The 19,507-nt window shown below is 40.2% G+C and overlaps 1 protein-coding gene across 1 annotated transcript in view; it reads left to right on the plus strand.

The window, feature by feature from the left end:
* CAMK1D (calcium/calmodulin dependent protein kinase ID) overlaps positions 1 to 19,507 on the plus strand; it is a 228,886-nt gene that overhangs the window by 67,391 nt on the left and 141,988 nt on the right. The window lies entirely within an intron of this gene.

Here is a 19,507-nt window from a genome sequence, read left to right on the forward strand (position 1 = left end):
AAACAGGAAAGTTCAATAATAGCATAGCTTTTATCTAATTCTTTTCATTTCCTGATCTCCAAAGGGTTTGTGAAGGAAACTGTTCATTTATGCATGTTCTGCAGACAGGGAAACAGCTAGCAGGGTCAGCATCACTCAGCAAAACACGTGAATCAGAACTAAGTTGTAGGTCTCAGTTGTTCAGACCACTCTCTTACTCCTTACGCCATGCTGTTTCCCAAAGCTATTATTATCTAATAGAAATTTACACGGTTATTTTTTGTAGATTCATTTTTTCTGAGCGAACACAATGAATTTTGATGGTCTAATTTTCCCAGTGAGTTTACCAAAGAGATGTGTTGGAAGATGGGACTCTTTTTTAACCAGGGCAACGGGACAGACACCTGTCGTCAAGAGGATGGCATTGGTAGAGTGTCAGAGGCACGGAGAATGCTTTACATGCTGGGACTGAGTGAAGTATCAGCATCCCATGGCATATTTCAGTTGGAGCACATGTCCCAAGTATATCAGAGGGTTCTGCCAAACTGATAAGGCCTGAAAGTTGGCCAAGAAAGCAATTCCATAGTACGGATCTTGCATAAGAACACATTGGCTTTTATTTATTTGCAAGAGGATATATATAGATTTGAATTCTATTCTCTGGTTCATGGTTATTTAAAGGAGATGAGAGAAAGGATGTAAAACATCCTTTTTATTTTCCTTCTGTATTCATTTATATGCAAAGAGAAGGCATTGCCCCATATGTCCCTTGTATCTGGTTTGTGTGATATTTTTGGGGACTTGGCTGCACTCATCCCTGAGTGCTTTGCTAATTCTGACAGAGCACAATCTGTTTAAGATAATGACTTCAGGAAGCTGGATGTTCATGCTTGCACTTGTTTGATGTGTCGGATTGTAGAAAATAAAAAGGGTTATCAGACACCAGGTCAACATTGTTGTTTTTTTTTCACTTTTCCGTGGCCAATAAGTGCTTTTTGATACACAGCCCTTGTAACTGTAGATGCTGCCTTTAAAAACAGGAGGTCTTAACTTCTTCAAGCTCTAGGTAATTATCTCCTTGTAAACTCTGTCCAGTACCATACAAGCTTCTGCTTGGTAGGAAAGAAAGGAAGAGGAGACACCTTTTTCCCAGCTCCTGCAGCCATTCTTCATGTTTTTATTGGTTATTGGTAATGGAGAAACATTAGTATCTTCTTCAAAGCTGAATATTCATTGGGATGGGATTTCTTCTGATTTGTGTTTCTGATTTTCTGTGCGTGTGAAAGGAAGACCAGGATTAATTCAAGCACCTGAATTTTCCATGAAAATTGGCAGCAGTGGGTGCTTCCAGTTTTGGGTAGCCAGGTCTTTAACAGGGTCATATTTGGGAGGATGAGTGGTTGGAGCTGTGGTGGAACCGGGGCATGTGCATATCTCGTGTAGCACGTGAGCATTCTGAGTTGTGCTGTTATTTATCTTCCTGTTTTTATCTTCCTTCCACCAAATTTCATTATTGCAAGCTCAGAAATAATTATTCTTACACCATGAGAAAAAGCAGCAACAGTAACAATTAAATTAAAAACTGACTTTAAGCTATTTTGGAGCTTGTGAAACAGGCTGATCACTGCTGGGGGTCACAACAGGCCTGACAGAGAGACGAAGGCAGTGGAATTAATAACATAGTAGGTAGAAGCTCATGAATTTGTAGGAATCATGGTCCTGAAGAATCTGGCATATCCACTCAATTCATCAGAAAGTTATGATAAATTGGAAGAGCATAGTGTTAGCAATGTGGTGAATATGGTCTGAGGCCTACAGTGGGACTTCAGAGTTTCCTTCCAAATTTTAAAGCACATAGAGTTACAGAAGTTAATCCAAATTCGTTTCAAAAGCAGACTGAAACAGAATCCTATGTGAAAATTGGTGCTAAGACAGGATTGATTGGAGCTGTCAGTTTGCTTTGCTACTAGTCTGTTTACTAATGTTGAGTAAAGCCAACAGAGTTGGCTTTATGTCGATTTGGCAGCATCTACTTAGAAACTAGAATTGGAACAGCTAGAACAACTCTAGACAGGCTTTTTTTAACAGACCAGGGCATCTTTCCCATGTAATCAAATCACATGTTACGAGGAATTTGACCCAGGAGAGCTTATTTAACTTTTTCCCTTGGTAGGCTCCCGAGGTTGCATTATCTGAGCTGGGAGTTATACAGAAGTGTTAGAGAGAATGATAGCTTGCTTCAAAATTAATTATGGTGAGATAAGGGTTGTGAAATAGAGCTGTTCCTCTTGGAGCTGTCAGCATCTCCCTCATGCTTGTTCAATGGCCATGTTGCTTTTTGTGGATACCGACAGCATCTCTAGTTATTAAAGCCACTTTGTAATCCATACCATCTACACAAGGTGAAGTGTGTTTGGATTTGCTTGATGACATTGAGATCCGATATTGCTGAGCCATACTGGGAATGTTTTCTCCATCTTGTTGGAAATATTTGAGATCTCTTATGTTCTGAGCATTATCTACGAAATTTTTCTGAGGGAAGAGTGTGAGAAGATCTCAAAGGTTTGCACCTCCATAGTGTAAATCCATCCAGGATCTCATAAATTCACCACCAAAAAATGTTCACCTGCTAAGTCTTGATGAGTTAGTGTTTCTGAAGGAGTGTATTGGAAGAACTGTTTAACAGAACTGACTCCCTGACTGTGCCCACATAGGCAATTGGCTTGGAAGTAGTTACTAAAAGTAATAGGGTGGTGGGAAGAACAATACTTCAATCTGACAGATTTGAAAGTTATATAATTTTAATGGCTTGAAGAGTCTGTCACTTATTAACAGTTATTGAATAGCTTCAAGAAATAATGTGCTGAGGAAGATAGGGGCTAAAAAGGTGAAATTGGTACATATTATTATTTTTATCATGCAGCCCCATTACCTCAGGCATGAACCAGTCTTCCTTCCTGTGCCCCCACTGTGCTAAGCACTGTACAAGCATAAATAAAAGTGAGTTTTTAAGTGGGCATGTGTAAAAGCTTGAGGTCTGTTTTAACTCCCGAGAAAGGGAAAGATGGAGAACTATCCAATTTAGGCAAGGCTAGAGAATTTCTTCATGGAACGTAGCTTTGAAGCATCAGTCTTCTATTGCTTTGTTACTCCTTTAAGACAGTTATAGCTGCAGCAGTTCAAGCAGAAGCCCTGGTCAGGTTGACTCCTTTCCCTGTGCATAGGAAACAGGACTCACTGTCCCTGTTATATTTAGGATTTGGTGTAGACTCCGGTATTCACATGGGATGTTTGATCTGTCTACGCCTCTGTTTTTCCATCAATTAAATGGAATAATATTTGACTTCTTTAATAAACCATGTTAAGCTATAAGGAGAAAAAAACATGAGAGAAAAACAAAGTACTGTCAATTATGGTTTTGTTTAGTGTTTTACATTTTATGTAATGTTTTATTGATGTAATGCTTTGTTATTGTTGACTTAAAAGGTTCCAGTGGAGAGTTCCTAGAAATTCAGTATCTCCAAGAGGAAGAAAATTCACACAGAGCACTAGATACATAATTAAAAAGAAGAAGGTCTCTGAGACCAAATCTTATTAAAGGAGACAATAGGAGAGAGTCTTATTCATCTTTTAAAGAGTAAATCATACTTAGGGGACACATCTGAAGTTAATACAATTAGACATAATGTGAGATTAATATACTTGTTTCAATTATCCTATAATCAACCCTTCAACAAAAACATTAGATCCAAAACCAGATAAATGATAAAGACAGGCAATCAGAAAGTGTTTAAAGCGAGTGAATAGTAATAATAGTAATAGTTTCTATTTCTACTTGAGTCCAATTAAGCCCTACTTTCCATCTGAAAAAACTGAGGCAGAAGTTAAAGAGATGGTGTTCTCCTGTGTACTAGTTTGTTGCTTGCACTTGGGCAGTTTTCTAAAAGTGTTCAGAAGAGAGGAGGTGCTGAGATATGAATCATGCCACCTGCTGCTGGTAGCAAATATATTGTCAAATCGGTGAGGAGTGATTCTACTTAATGACAGACTTTACATTTTATGCTTTTGTGAATCAGAAGTGATTGAATCTCACTTATTAAAGCAAACATAATTTTTACAAATCTAGACAGTCACAACTCATCTGTGAAGTAGGATGCATTAAATTTTTTGTTGTAGCCAAATGAAAACATGAATATGACTCAATTTTGCAAGCACTAGCTCTGCTGTTATGTATGCATATATCAACATACATGTGTACGCACACACATTAAAAAAACAACAACAATGAAACAATTTTGCAAAATTCCTTTCTGCTCTTCTGGGCAGCCAACAGTCTAATTTCTGACATTTAAAGTTGCATTGAAGGAAGACCAGCCTATGGAGTTACATTTCTGTGAATGCTGACAAAATAAGTTTTTTTTACTAGAACTGTTTCTCTCAGTGCCCTTTAAAATATATATATTTTTAAAGTAAATGATTTGTGCAAACATTGAGTACATTTCTTTATTGTACTGATTTGATGAGCCATTCTTTCAATGATCTGCTGAAATCATCTTATTATAGTGATGACTTTAGGGTTTCTCTGGACTTTCAGTAGACTGTATTCATTCTGTAATCAGGATGTGAGAACAATAGTATCAATTTTCCTTCAAATCTGTCTGATTATAATAGCTTTTTTAATTTTAAGGTTGTGTAAGACTGTAGGTAGAGTGCGTTAATTGGTCTTGAGCTTGGCCAAGTACTTCAATAGATGCTTTCCCCTTTATCTTCAATATATGACTTTGAAATCTTCTAAATTCCTGGTCTCTTTGGCTATCTTGTGGTAGGACATCAATTTACATTTATTAGTATGTGACTAGAAGAGTCATATTTGTTAACTGAATTTGTTTCAGAGGATGGGAATGTCCGTGGGGCAAAGGAGGAAAAGACCCTATCTCTTTGTATGCTTTGTCCAAGATGAGGTTTGGAGAGCTCTGTGAGAGTTTTTCAGAGGTGTGCAACAAATAGAAGAGGATTCTTCAGTCTCATCTTCCAGGCAACTTCCTGTGATGCTGAAGCTGGACAAATCTAGACCAGAAGCAGAAAACAGATTTTGACATGATGATTCATCACTGGACACAAAATAAATAATTAATGCCGTGATCAGGCATGCCCTGAAAAACATGTTTTCTAAAGTGTGGGGCTGCCTCAGGGAAAAGGTCTGTTGACTTGCTGTACAGGAAATCAGACCACCTGCTCTTCATGGCCTGTATATCTGTATTTGTTAATGAGTGGTCACTTTTTGTAGCCATGCTGAGATGATCCTGCATGTTGGAAAACAGTATTTTGTGATTTGTCTTCCTGACATTCTGATTTTTGATCTGTTCATTTACCTAGATGGTGTTCCCCAGAATGAGCCCCACTTTCCAAGTCTGTTTACTCCATTTGGGGTTCCTCATTTGTAGCTTCTTTCTTTTCCTTCATTCTGTCTCTTGCAGTCACACTCATGCTTGTGTTTCTTCCTTCCTACTTATCTCATTATAAGTGAATTCTAAACCATATAGTGTATTTTGTAAGAAGGATGGGCTTTCATTATTCTGGAGAAATCATACATACGATATTTCAGTGGGTTGGTAACCTAAATACAGCTATCTCTTCCTTAAACAGCTGTTTATGAAATGGGATGTACGCAAACCAGCAGGGTTGATAATTTCAGTTCCGTATCCACTCAGTTTTGGGCTTTGCATACATATTGCTTTTTTATTTAGTGGTTGCTTTCTACAGTCAGCCTGAGGATATGGCAATTCCATTTCTGAAATCCTGTTCCTGTGCATATTACAATGTGATGCACTGCAAATATAGGATGTTTGCCTGTGCCTCTTGTTCAGCCTGTTACTTATAGGCACTCTTGTTGCTCTCTTTCTCACTAGTTTTTTTCCCATATAGGAGAACATATCTCAAGGTACGTTGCATGCTCTCTCACACATGGATTTTGGATGTCGTGGGTTCCCTGAGATTAAAGCAGGCATGACCTTCAAACAGCACCTGAAGTTCCTTATTCTGTTCAGATTTAATGTTATTACTAATTCTGCTTAATTATTTAATCTGTCTATTTAAATTGAAGCAAATAGGTTTAGGAAGTTGTGCTAGCTGCTATAATTTTTGGAGACGTAAAAGGAAGCAGTGGTTTCCCTTTGACAGCTGAACAAACTCATGAGATTCTCCAAACCTTTTCACATTTACTGAGAAGTAACTAATTATATCACTCAGTACAAATTAATGTTACACCAGCATGTTTTTCCATTTGTGTTTTAGAGTAATGCATCTTTACAGAAAGAAGGGAATAATGTAGTTAAGGATGAGCAAGTACAATGACATGAATTTTCCTTTGGTTAAATGCTTGAGATTTAAAGAAATTTTTTTGGTCCAAAAATGGCTTCTAAAATTAACTGGGGCCAGCTTATGCTCTCAGCCGTGTGAATGGTTGGACGGTCCAACAGGTTAGACTTGTGTGCATAGCTGCTAGCACATGGGTTTATACTGTCCAATAAGCTTCAGATGGAGTCCTGTATTGTAAAGAAAGACCTCTGAAATGTCTCTGGTTCATGATTTTTCCAAAACAAACACCACAGCTCATCCATTCAGAGCGGGGCAAATGAATATAAACCAGTACACAAACCTGGTCACAGCCCCTTTAGCTCTAGCCACAGGCATGCCCAGGACCTGGCTTTAGCTTGGTGTGCATGTTCACAGCAGTGTCTGTTCCTAAGAACTGTGGGAAGTAAAACTTTATTTCAAGAGTGGATTCTTCAAGGGGGGAAATCTAAATGTCTGAAAAGAAGGAAATAAGGTTCACTCATAAATAAAGCAAAGAGAATCAGCTACTAAATAATGCACAGAACTCCTCTGTGCCGCCTATGGTTCAGGCAATGCTTATTTCTTATTTATTTCCTTCTTGTCATTGTTGCCTGTATTATTATATGCTATTTTATTTCTGCTGCCATAGCGCCTAGAAAACATGGCTCTTACTCCCCCAGAGTATAAGAGTGCTGTACCCAGAGGTTGCAGAATAAATGCATTAAAACATTTGTGATTTACTCCACAAGTGCAACAAGTTAGGAGCAGGCTCACAGCCTGCTGTTGTCACCTGGCTGATGGGGGATAGCAGCATCAGTCCCACCTCTCTGCAGCCAGAGCATATGCCAAGGGGTCTTTGCGTAGAAGGAGTCACAGCTTCAGCTAGACCATAAAGCATGTGAAAGTCACTCATATTATTTCAGCTTCTAGCCTGTGTGCCCTCTTCCTTTTATAGAGTTTTCTTTGGAATTAAAGGTTTTCTTTTTCTAGTTACTAACATCAATTATTCCCCCAGCTTCAGTTAGCAGCTTTGATTTAGACCCATAAGCCTGTTCTCATAACTAATCAAGCTTTTAATAACACTAGCTGTAGTGACGCCTTTGTAATGTTGCTAAAAATTATCTTAACACCTGTCAAGAGATTTGTTTTATTAACTTGAACAATGACAGGATTTATCCAGTCAGTAGCCAATCATTCTGCAAAAAAATCATTTTATTTTGGATGCCTACCCATTTTTCAAGTGCTTAATGTTCGCATGTTTTCCTCTGTAATTTGTGAGTAACTTTAGTTCACATTCTGTTCTGCAGAAAAATCAAGTTGAAGATCCTTACGTTGTACAGATCTTGCAATTAAAATGAGAGGACTAGATATATTGAGACTTGGCAACAGGCAGTGGAGGGATATGTAGAAAGATAGGACAAGAAGAGACAGATACTTATTCTAGAGAAGGTGGTGTTTTTTGTTTGTTTTTTATTTATTTTTTGTTGTTGTTGTTTTTTACAAACTATACATCTTGTGTTATGCCAAAATACTGACTGCCCAGAGAAGCTGTGGATGCCCCATCCTTGGAGTTGTTCAAGGCCAGGTTGGATGGGGCCCTGGGCAGCCTGATCTGGTGGGTGGCAAACAGCCCATGGCAAGGGGGTGGGAATGGGATGATATTTATAGTCCCTTTCAACCTAAGTCATTCTATGGTTCTATTAAAATCTTAATTAAGAGCCCAGAGAGGTTGTGGATGACCTGTCCCTAGACGTGTTTAAGGCCAGGTTGGATGTGGAGCCCTGAGCAATCTGATCTAGTACTTGATCTAGCAGTTGGTAACCCTGCCTGTGGCAGAGGGGTTGGAACCTGATGATCTTCATGGTCCCTTCCAACCCAAGCCATTCTATGATTCTATGCTTTTATGAATTGTGACCAGTGATATGATCAAATGGACCGAATTGCATATCAGTGCGTATTAATTAAGGTTATATTCACTGGGTGAAAATATTGGTCCTTCAAAGTCAATAAGTATTTTGACCCTGACTTCAGTGCAATCTTTATTTATTCTTCCAGTTTTATGGAAAATATGATTTTGTCCATGCTATTCTAGTCAATGTGACAGAGAGGACTGATGGATATTCCATGGAAAAACAACTGTTTTGTCAGTCTGAAGGTGAGAAAATACTTCTTATTGTGAGGGTGATCAAATACTGGAATGGGTTGCCCAGAGGTCTTAGAGAGTCTCCATCCATGAAGACATTCAAAATCCAAGTGGACATGATTCTGGACAACCTGTCCTAGCAGGTTGCCTTATTAGAGTTGTTGGACTAGATGATCATAAGAAGTCCCTTCCAACTTTGGCCATTCTGCAATCCTAGGTCTGTTTCTGAAGGCTGCTACCTCCCGTTTTAAAGAGGCAAACAAAGCCCAGTGGTAGATTCACGTTCATTCCAAGGATTAACTGCCTTAATTGAGTAACATCTGCAGTTTGCTCTGTGAACCACCTCTTGGAAGAAATAACCTCACTGTGTATCTTCATCCTTTCTGCCATACTGTTGATACTGAAACATCTCATGGAGGGTCAGTGCATTATTATGAGGTCTGAAGTGCCTGAGTTCTGGTTTTGTTAGAGCCCTCATTTTGGTTGAGCACCATTTGATTAGTCCTCATTGGAGGTATGTTGTCACACTAAGCTTTGTGAGAGAACCTTAGTTGAGCTGTTTTCTTTCAGCAGGGGCAATTGGGTAGCACTGGCATCAAGTTTCCACGAATGATTTCAGTGAGTTTTCTGTTCACTTCTCAGCTAAATTTGAAATTCTGATTTCCAAGAAACTAAGCTTTTTTTAAATATATACAGCTTCTCTCCTCTCCTCTTCCTATTCCTACCGCTGGAGCCCACATTATTGCTTAAACTTTCTCAAGTCAGGGCAAACAGAACCTGGATGAAGATTTTTTTGTTTTTGTTGATTGTTCTCTACTGCATCAGTTCTGCAGTAGAAATGAAGAAAATAATTCCTGTCCTGGGTGGTTGATGTTTTAGCCCTGCTTACAAAGCCAGGGTCAAGTCTGGCACAAGCAGTACTTGGATGTCTTCCTGGGTACTGCCCAACATGCACTGTGGAGCAATTTTGGAATTAACCACACTACAATGTATATTTAATACCCTTACCTTTCAGAAAGGTATTGAAAACAATATGTCAAGCTGAAAGGCGAATAAAAACCTTTGTGTAAAGATGCCCTGGAGGTAGGTTGATTGAACAGTATTCTTTTTTTTTTTTAAATCCCCACATCTTGTGAGAATTGCTCTGCTGGAGAGGTGATGCACTGCTGGATTTTATATCAAGATTTCAGCAGAAATTCTAACAGAGTGTTCTAAGTTCCTTTCCTCCCCTTTCCTCCCCCCTTCCTTTCCTTCCACCTTTCTGTCTTTTTTGTTTCAATTCAGGTCAGGTACTTTTAACCACACACATTCTTACAAGAGTTTTATACAGATATACCGACCAATCCATGTTAGCTTTTAGAAATCTCTGTCTTTGCCAATGCAGAGTGCTGAGATGAATATTAAGCATCTTTCTTACCACTGATGGATTAATGATGATGGCAGAACCCCACCTTTTTCCACAGACTTTGAATTTCAGTGAGCTCTTCAAATATTGATAATGGATTGAATACCAGTACTGTGGTTTTGCTCATTTTATACCACAGAATTGCTGAGAACTTACTGTTGTATACACTGTATTAGATTTAATGTATTTTTTTCTTATTTGATATCATCTAGATACTCTGGTAATGAACACACATGACTTAAGGCAGTATCAGTAGGGATCAGTAGGAAAAGATCTTATCAGTGTTGCCTGCATTGCTTTGACTGATGGTATCTCCTGAAGCCCAGGGTGAAAGGGAAAGGAAAAGGGGACAGATCATAAGCTGTGGACATTTTGCACTTATGTTTGGACTATAAGGAGCTGCATCATGAAAGAAAATCAGATGCTAATGCAAACCCTGTAGACAAGTCAAGTTTGAGTTGAAAAATCAATTGTGCAAAAGTCTTCATAAAAATAACAAGATTATGTGAAAAGAATACAATAGTGTTCTTTGTTTTGAGCCTTTAGGATTTATTTGAGCCATGTGGTCAAACAGTTCCCTGTAACTATGAAGGCTAACAGATACCAAAATAAAACAAAATAAAAATGAAAGCTGAGCCGCAGCATTACTCACATCTTAACAAGCTCAGATTTAGCAAAAAAAAAAAAAAAAAAAAAAAAAAAAGCCCACAAATAACCAAAGGTATTGTGAGGATAAACTTATGAGACTTGGCAATATCATTACTGCAAGTATATGAAAAGCAGAGAGTGAAGTTGTCTAGAAGTTGATGATGAATTCAGGTTGTCTGGCCTGAAATACGCCTGAAAGAAAACCAAGGACATTATTAATGACAGGAAAATGAGTCGCTTACAAATTCGATCATTCCCCCCTCTGAAATATATAGTTTAAGGTGCCATTTGGAACTTAGGAAAGAAAAAGCATTTTATTTCTGAAGATATCTTCCCTCCAACTTGGCAGTACCCTTCTAAATAAATCAATGAGACTGGGAGCAGAAAAAGGAGCTGTAGTGAGTCAACTCTGCAGCTCTGCAATGAGAGGCACTGCAGTCTAACCATAGAATGAAAGGGAGAAAGAACAGGGAAGGGAGCCTGAAAATGAATAAAGTTGGTGAAACATTCCTTACTGATGGATCTACAGAACACTGAGACATACAATCTCTCTTTCTCCTTCTGTGTGAGGAAATTGCGCCTTGTAAATAGCCAGAAAAAAAAATTAATCACATAGAGATCATTACATTTGCCTCTTGGATTTACTTTAAATTTTCTTTAGCAAATTTTCCCATGGGAAACATAGGCAACAAACTTAATTTGACCTATGTTCTAGTGGAGTTTTTGTCTTTTTTTTTAAACTACTTTTTCTGCTTTCTTCATCTGGAAATAAGGGAAAGAAAAGCAGAACCTGACCTCAGTTGTTGGTATGAGATATGACAGGTTAAACAGTGTTACTAAAACAAGAAGCTCCCCTTTTCTCCTTCCAAGCACTTGAAAAGCTCACATTTTCATTCAAACCACAGATTTCAGGATTATCTCTAATGAGGATGTGCTGGACTGCAGGGCTTTAAGCACAAACTCTCACAATTTGCTCAGTTGATCAAAGGGGAAGTTCTTACCATCAGACCTGGGTCTCCTGGGCCCATCTCTAATCACACACAGAAAGGGGATGAAAAAAATAAGAAATGTCTTCTCTGCACAGCAAGAATCAGTGTGGGAACTTGAACTTGGCTCCCCTGAAGCCGATGAAATTAGGAACTTTGCCCTGAGCCTTTGATGCAGGGACAATCATAGAACCGCATAATGGTTTGGGTTGGAAGGGATCTGAAAGATCATCTGATGTCAATCCCCTTCTCTGGTCAGAGACACCTTCCACCTTCGGTGTGCTTTTGTGTCTCGCTCTTGGGCAGTTTTAGGGGGTGGTTAAGATGTTGGCTGATCTGCCAAGTCCTGCTGCCATGGAAGCACTTTGATTCATGCTGGAGCTTCCCATCCTCAATATTTAATAAGTCTCCTGCTGATGTTAGAATCCAGAGCTGGGGCCTGAAATTGGATTCACTGATCATAAGCTGACATCAGTGAGAATACTGTTCTGGTGTGATGAGTGGAAAACAAGCTCTCCAGGATGCACATTGGCATTGCTTGCACACAAACAAAATTTATCTAGTGGTTGGCAGCCCTACCCATGGTAGGGGGTTGGAGCTCAATGATCTTTAAGGTCCCTTCCAACCTAAGCCATTCTATGATTCTGTGAAAATCTGGAAGAGCTTGAAGCAATGGAATCAGCCAAGGCAATCATTTGTGGTGCAAGCATGTCCTACCCTATGTCCCCTGGCACAATGTAAAGCAGTATGTTAGCAGAGACTGGGGCAACCCAAAGGTTTTTAAAGGGTAGAAAGGTCTATCTTGAAGGAATAAGCCAGTATCTATGTAATATGTGTCAGGAAAAAGGTTTCCCAGTTCTGATGTTCTCTGTCATAGCTCTGTGGTGATGCTCTTACACTTCCTCTGATGTAGACACAAACCAACATCATAGCATGGCACAGCACAAGGTGAACTAAACCCACCTTCTTAGTGGATGTCTTGCATATTGGGGATCAGAAAACCTGAGAGAGAGCAGAGAGGGAGAAGAGGGAGACCATCAGCTGAAAGAAAATAGAACAAGCCCATTAACATCAACGGGCTGGAGCTGACAACAGCTGAAGCCCGCTCTTAGAATTATAGAATCATTAAGGGTGGAAAAGACGACTAAGATCATCTAGTTCAATCATTGACCCATCCCCACCATACCCAATAACCATGTTTCTCAGTGCTACATCTGCCCGTTCCTTGAACACCTCCAGGGACGGTGACTCCTCCACCTCCCTGGGCAGCCTGAGCCAGTGCATTCCAATGCTCTTTCTGAGAAGAAATATTTCTTAATATCCTTCTTGAATCTCCCCTGGTACAACTTGAGGCCATCACCTCTTGTCCTATCACTAGTTACCTGGGAGAAGAGGCCTACTCCCTTGCATTGCTTATCTCTGCAGAGACATAGCAGGTTGGTTGGCTGACTGTGGGAAACCAGGAGAGTGAATCAGGTGAAGGGTCTCTACATATTTTCTTTCTTTCTTTTTTTTTTAATGCTAATGCTTGTTAAGAGCCAGGGGATATTTGCTAGATTGCCCTTTGATTTGGCCCAGAGTAGTGGCTCCTTTTCTCACCCACAGGCGGCACTGAGTATTTTCCACAGTAGATGGGCAAAACAGAAGATGCTCCCACCTGCCTTGTTTCTCTTGCTATGCTCAATTTAAGTTGTCTGACTGAGTATGTGTGAGCAACACAATGGTTTTTTTGCAGGGCAAATGCATGCTGGGGTGGTTTCCATTGGTGCTTTACTGTGTATGGGTGAGTGCCTAGCAGAATTAGTCATTGTGTATAGAGATACACTGGGCAAAACAAAGCTTGAAATCTGCTGAGTATTTTGTTGTTGTTGTTGATTGTGTTTGTGCATTGAAATTATTATAAGTGCAGGCTGGGATTTCCATAGCTGACAAGCGATGATAGCTCATGGGGCTCTACTGCCAGAACCAAGGATGCACCCTGTGGCTTCTCCTTCCCTATCTCCCCTGCTGGTGCTTTGGGCATCTGCCCTCTTTTCATGTTTTATGACACTTGCAATCAGCTGTATGAAAGCACAAGATAATTTGAAAGCAGTAGCTTCAGCAATGTGTAGCTGGGTATGAGCTGACTTTTTTCTCCTGCAAAACAAAATGTTTCTAGTTTGGATCTAGTGCTGGTGCCTCTGTGGTTTTTCTGCTGATGATATACAAGAGGGACAGAATTTAACTTGTGCTTAGTTGGACTGACTATGCAAAGAGAATAGGGTTAAAAATCAACAAATCTCAATTTTACTTTTATTTTTTTGCTTGGAGGTGTTATTAAGAATGCAAAGAATGAACAGGTTCATAGAATAAGAAATAGCTTTTAGAGACACTTTTTAAAGAGCTTCACTTGAAGTGTTTTGTTTAGATTTTTAAATGTCAAGTTAATTCTATTTGAATTGAGATTGAAATATTAAATAAGTTCCCAGTCAGGAAGAGTCTCTGTGATGTCGTATCTGATATTACACCTGCCACTCAGCTACCTGTTCCCTTCCATTTAAATGGACGAGAATCAAGCGCGTGTAAAATTTGGAATGGTTGCATTAAAGGGTTGCCTGCCTTCCTTCATCCTCTCTCTTTGTTTTGTACTTAATTATTTTTGTTACCTTCTTACCTATTCATAAGCGAGAACTCTGTGTCTGATGTGGGTAATTTTTCACTGCATTGTTTCCAAATTGTCATTTATAAATTAAACAGCAGCATGCCATCGCAGAGAAAGCACCATTGTGGTACAATTAGAAATGTAATTGCATGGAGTCACCTGGGAGGCAGCTGGGAAAGACATCATAGGTAACAGGTAGGATGTTAGGAAAAATTTCTTTTCAGATCTTTCTGAGAGAAGGCATTGGAACAGGCTGCCCAGGGAGCTGGTGGGATCACCATCCCTGGAGGTGTTCAAGGAGAGGGTATGGAGCAGAAATGCTAAGTCACAGCCTGAAACAGTGATTGAGCACCTGGTGGGAAGGCAGGGCCAACCCAGGGGAGCTGTGCACCTGAGTGCCAGAAGGGGTGGAGCCAGGATCCACCCCTTTCCAGAACTCATTTAAGGGATGGTAGTGGTGGCAAGGCTTTCTTGTTGGAGATCCTTATCTACCTGAGGCCTTCCAAAGGTAAGCAGCTTTTTTCCTTCACTTCTTCATCCACAGCTGCTCCATTTGGGATTGTCCTCATTTGCTGTAGTCAAAGACTTTGCCACCTCGCTATTATTGCTGTACTTTCTATCCCATTATAGTGTTACAGGGTAGGTGTAGCACTGACGAACATGGTTAGTGGGTATGGTGGGGATGGGTCAGTGGTTGGACTACATGATGTTAGCAAGTGTCTGCTCTAGGCATGGGTGAAATATGGGTCAGGTATTGTTTCTGGCCCCGCCACTTACTCTATGTGCACCAAGAATAGGAAGCGTGAAAATACACGTGACTGAGCTCATCCTGGGGAAAGGAGTGGACATCCAAGGTCAGTAGATACCTCTCTAAGCCACCTTCCTGATAATAGCAGGAGCAGTGAACGTGTAGCTTTCATAGAAGCATAGAATCATTTAGATTGGAAGAGATCACTAAGCTCATCTAGTCTAACCATCAACCTATCCTCACCACGCCCTCTAAACCATGTCCCTCAGTGCCACATCTGGCCTTTTATTGAACACCTCTAGTGCCTTTCCAAGGGCCTTTGCCCCTCCTGAGGGGAGCGAAATTCAATCATCTGTCTTAAATTGCTGAGGAGCTTAGAATTGGCTCTGTCTTTAGCCAGTGTGACTCAACATACCACAGACTGGTGTAGCTCTGTCAGCATGGTAACGTGGTGAAGTACCAGGGAAGGACCTGGCCCAAAGATAGTGTAGAAATAGTATAGAAAGCTGGGGGTAAATAATTTCAGAATACAGATGTAGTCATGGTAATAGTAATAATAATAATGTTTTCCCTAGTGGGAGAAAAGTAGACCTTTCATGGCTGTTGTGCCTGGAGCTATTAAATATGGATGAGACAGATGAAATGCTGCTTCTCCTATTACACAAAAATGAATAAACAGTAATTCTCAATCACTATATGCATCTCAGGCTTAAAAAATCCTGCAAAAACAAGTTAAATATGAGCACCTGCTAATGTTCATGTGTAATAAAAGACACTCTGAAGCTTTTGTCAACAAAGTGAAAAGATTTGCTTCCTTATACAGCCTCTGATAGAAGCTCACCCACTGTGTATTTACATGGCTAGAGTTAGGAAAGTGGATTCTCTCTCAGACATGGGACACAATAAGCAAGTTTATTTAACTGTCCAATTTGGAGGGTTGACAGTGTGGCTTGTTTACTGCAGATGTAGTAGTGTGTGATGTAGAAAGCAAGAAACACCTCTGAAATTTAAAATTTTCATGGTAAGATGGCAGAGATGGCCAGATTTTTATTGGATTGCTCTTCAGGGAAGGAAGTAAGCTTTTGCCTATACTTTAAATGGTGTGATTTGGGGACGGCAGCCTGTGATACAGGAGGGAGAGTTAAGGCAAGTGGTCTACCGTGAAAACAGATCTACTGCCATCTGGTAGCATGTGAAGATGCTCTTCCAGTGAAGTAGTGGGTGTTGGGCTGAGAGAACCTGGACTTTGTCTGCTTTACTCCCTCTCTGCCCAACTTCCCATGCGTTTCATGCCAGTGCTGCCTAATCCTGTAGGGATGTTGCAAGGATTAATGCATGAGGAATTTTGAAGTTTTGGGCTATTCTAGCTGAAGGGTCACAAAGGAGGATTGCTGTATGTCATTTAGGATATTGTAATTGTGTCTTGGGATATGACCTTTATTTTAATTAGTGTAATCTCTCCTCTAATCCAGCAGAGAGACCACTGTTATCTGCACTGGCAGTGAAAGATGCACCATGTGATTCATTTAAAGCCAGATTAGAGGAAAACAGAGGTTATATTTATTCCAGAGAGATCAGTCCAATAAGACCACAAAGACTCTTTCCTCCACAGGTATATGATAAGCTTGCAAAGCTGTGTTCTCTCTGGACATCCTGTGGTAATTCTCTGCTGCGTTAATTCCCCTGAAGTCAGAGGTTGTACTTATTAGTAGGCATCCAGATGAGGCTGCTTAGGTGGGAATGATCTCATTGGAGTTGGACATGTGCTTCTCCTTGCTTTTGCCATCTGTTAAACCTAAAGATGTTCCTACATTGGTGTCAGTGCTGGACTTGACTCCCCAATATTCTGCATGCCTGTTTGTCACGTGAGCTGCTGTCAGCTGCCGCTGAGTATTCCTCTAACATTCAGTGAGATGTCCCTTCCTGAAGAGGCTGAAGACTTCCAGTTCGTTCACTATTCTCTTGTAATGGAGTTGTTTCATGCCTGCAGTCAGTGCTGTCTCTTGCCCTGATTCTGCCACGTCCCACACACAATGAGGATCACAACAACACGCAGCTTTCAGGGTGGTGAACTGCTTTATTAGTCATCCTTAACACTGAATGTTTAATGGATTTGCCATTTGTTCATTGCTCTTATCTGTCTTTTCACCTGTTCTTTATCCATGCAACAAGCTTCTCCTATCCAATAACAGCTAAGCTACTCAGAGAGCTTGTGTTGACGCACTCCTTGAAATATAAGCAATACATCAACATGATCTCATCTGCATACGCTGACTCCTCCAGAGTGCTCCACTACGTTCCCTTTTCAAAGGTCCTTTTCCTCAGTGTATCATGTTCTTCCACGTGTTCAATAGTTCTGTCCTTTTCTAGAGGAATGTTCTTCAATATAGCTTTTACTTACCTGCTGATATCTGGAGGATGAAGCTGGAGTTCCCTGTCATTCCTGAATTGTTGCTTTGAACCCCCCTTTTAAAAGTTGTATCACATAAGCTGTTACTTATTTTTGGGTACCCCTAGTGCTTTAATCAAGAAACTTCAGCCTGTGGTTAGAGGTGCAATGCCGTCACCCATAAGTTCCCCTGGAATGGTTGGGTCAGTCCAGACTATAACCCCTTCTACTGACCTTGTGAAGAAGGTCTCCAGCATAAGAATCTCCCCAAGTCTCTTTGCAATGAGCACAGATTCTCCCCAAAAGTCATTTGTTTTTCTACTGATGTGTGGGTTTTTTCCGTGGTTCTTATACTTGATCGCTTCCTCATCCACTGATGATAGAATCATAGAATCACCAAAGGTTGGAAAAGACCTCCAAGATCCTCTAGTCCAACCCTTCACCTACCAGCAATATTTCCTCACTGAACCATGTCCCTTAGTACAACATTTGGTACAGTTCTGCCCTCTGATTTGTGCAAGAAAGCCTTTACTTAATTTTCTCTCTCTTGTAACTTACTCTTCAAATGCTTTTTCCTGTCTTTCGATGTTTTTAGACTATATGCACTGGAACTTAGAATCTGTTCTATTTCCTCATTTGGACACAATTTCTGATTTTGAGGATGCTGTTGTAGTTCCTCTTGCCCAGATGCTTGGTCTACCAGACTTCTCTGTTTCTCAAGTTTTGGTGTTTTTTTTTTTACACAGTGTAGATTTGTTCTGAACTTTGAGTGTTGATGTTTTGAAACAGCCCTTATGCCTCCCGCAAGTGTTAACTCTCTGTCTCTGCCTCCTAAGAGCTTCTTCCTTCTTGCTAACAAGTTTTTTCATTTTTATAGTTCTCCTTTCCAAATAAGACACTGCACGGAAGATTTAGCACAGAGATACAGCACTTCTTTTTGAAGAGTTTTGGTTTTATTTCATTTATGTCCTACAATATGTCAACTTTCTTGCCTTGGAAAGCAAAGGAGAATCCAGTTCCGCAGAACCTTTTCTTTGTCAATAATTTCTAGCACAGTTCTCTAGTCTTGGTTTAAAAACTGTTCAGTAGTTTTGTGATAAAACACCCACTACATAACATGGGAGAACAGTTTGCTGCTTAACATCTTTAAAATGTGTTTTAATAGGGAGTAAGGGAAAGAAAGTATTTGGCAGCAGATGTAAAATGAACAAAGTGTTTTCTCCTATAATCTGTGCCCAGTCAGCGAAGCTCAATTCTACAGGAGGCTGTGAAATTCAAGGTGTAGATGGGCTTCAGAAATGGAAGAGCAGTAGAGTTTAGGTACCTAATATGTTATGGGTCAGTGTAAATGTCACTTGGAAAGAGATCCCTTTTTTGGATTGCTGACTGCTGGAAGTTTGGGAGTTGTACTGGAGGAAGGATTTTATGCTGCATGAGCTCTATTTCTTACATTATATCAGTTAATGACTGTTACTGGAGGAGGGGAAAAAGTAGCCTGGACTGGTCAGACCCTGTTGAGAGTTCATCATGTCTTCCTTTAACCAGCTAAAATTTTGCCCAGAGAAGCTGTGGATTCCTCATCCCTGGAGGTGCTCAAGGCCAGATTGGAGGGGGTGACTTTACAATTTAGATCCTCAAGTCTTCATTTGCTTGGAATGACTTCTCATTTGCTTGGAAATGGAAACATTTTGATGGCTTTGTTTCAAAGAGGTCAAAAAAAATGATAATCAAATTAGATTCTTAGTCACAGCAGAAAGCAAAACTGTTTTCCCCAAGGAAGTATCATGTTTTTCCTGCTACTCTGACAGCTTCACATATATTCTCTCAACCAGTCATGTTTTAAAGGGCTCAAGGCTTATTTACTCACAGTTCATCTCCCATCTGATCATAGTGGGGACAGGCACTGTCCCATTTTGATCTGTTCCTAAAATGACTCCAAGGAAGAATTTGTGCATGTGTTGGCAGGATCAGGTGTCCAGCCTTCTCTTCCCTGGAAAGCTCTTTCAATGATGGTAACCACAATTGTCCCTGGAGGCCAAATTTCTGGATTTTTTTTAAATAATCTTTTAACCTGTATGGGGAATTGGCTCCTAGATAATCTTTACGCTGCACTGGGAGAGAGATTCCTTTAATGCCACTGTTCCTCACCACTCTGCAGTGCTCTTGTGCAAGGGGAAGATTTTTCACCCACTGGTGAGCGTGCCACCTGGGAGGCTCTTCCTCTTTATTCAT

The sequence above is a fragment of the Numida meleagris genome, chromosome 1, assembly GCF_002078875.1.
Source record: "Numida meleagris isolate 19003 breed g44 Domestic line chromosome 1, NumMel1.0, whole genome shotgun sequence".
Lineage (NCBI taxonomy): Eukaryota > Metazoa > Chordata > Aves > Galliformes > Numididae > Numida > Numida meleagris.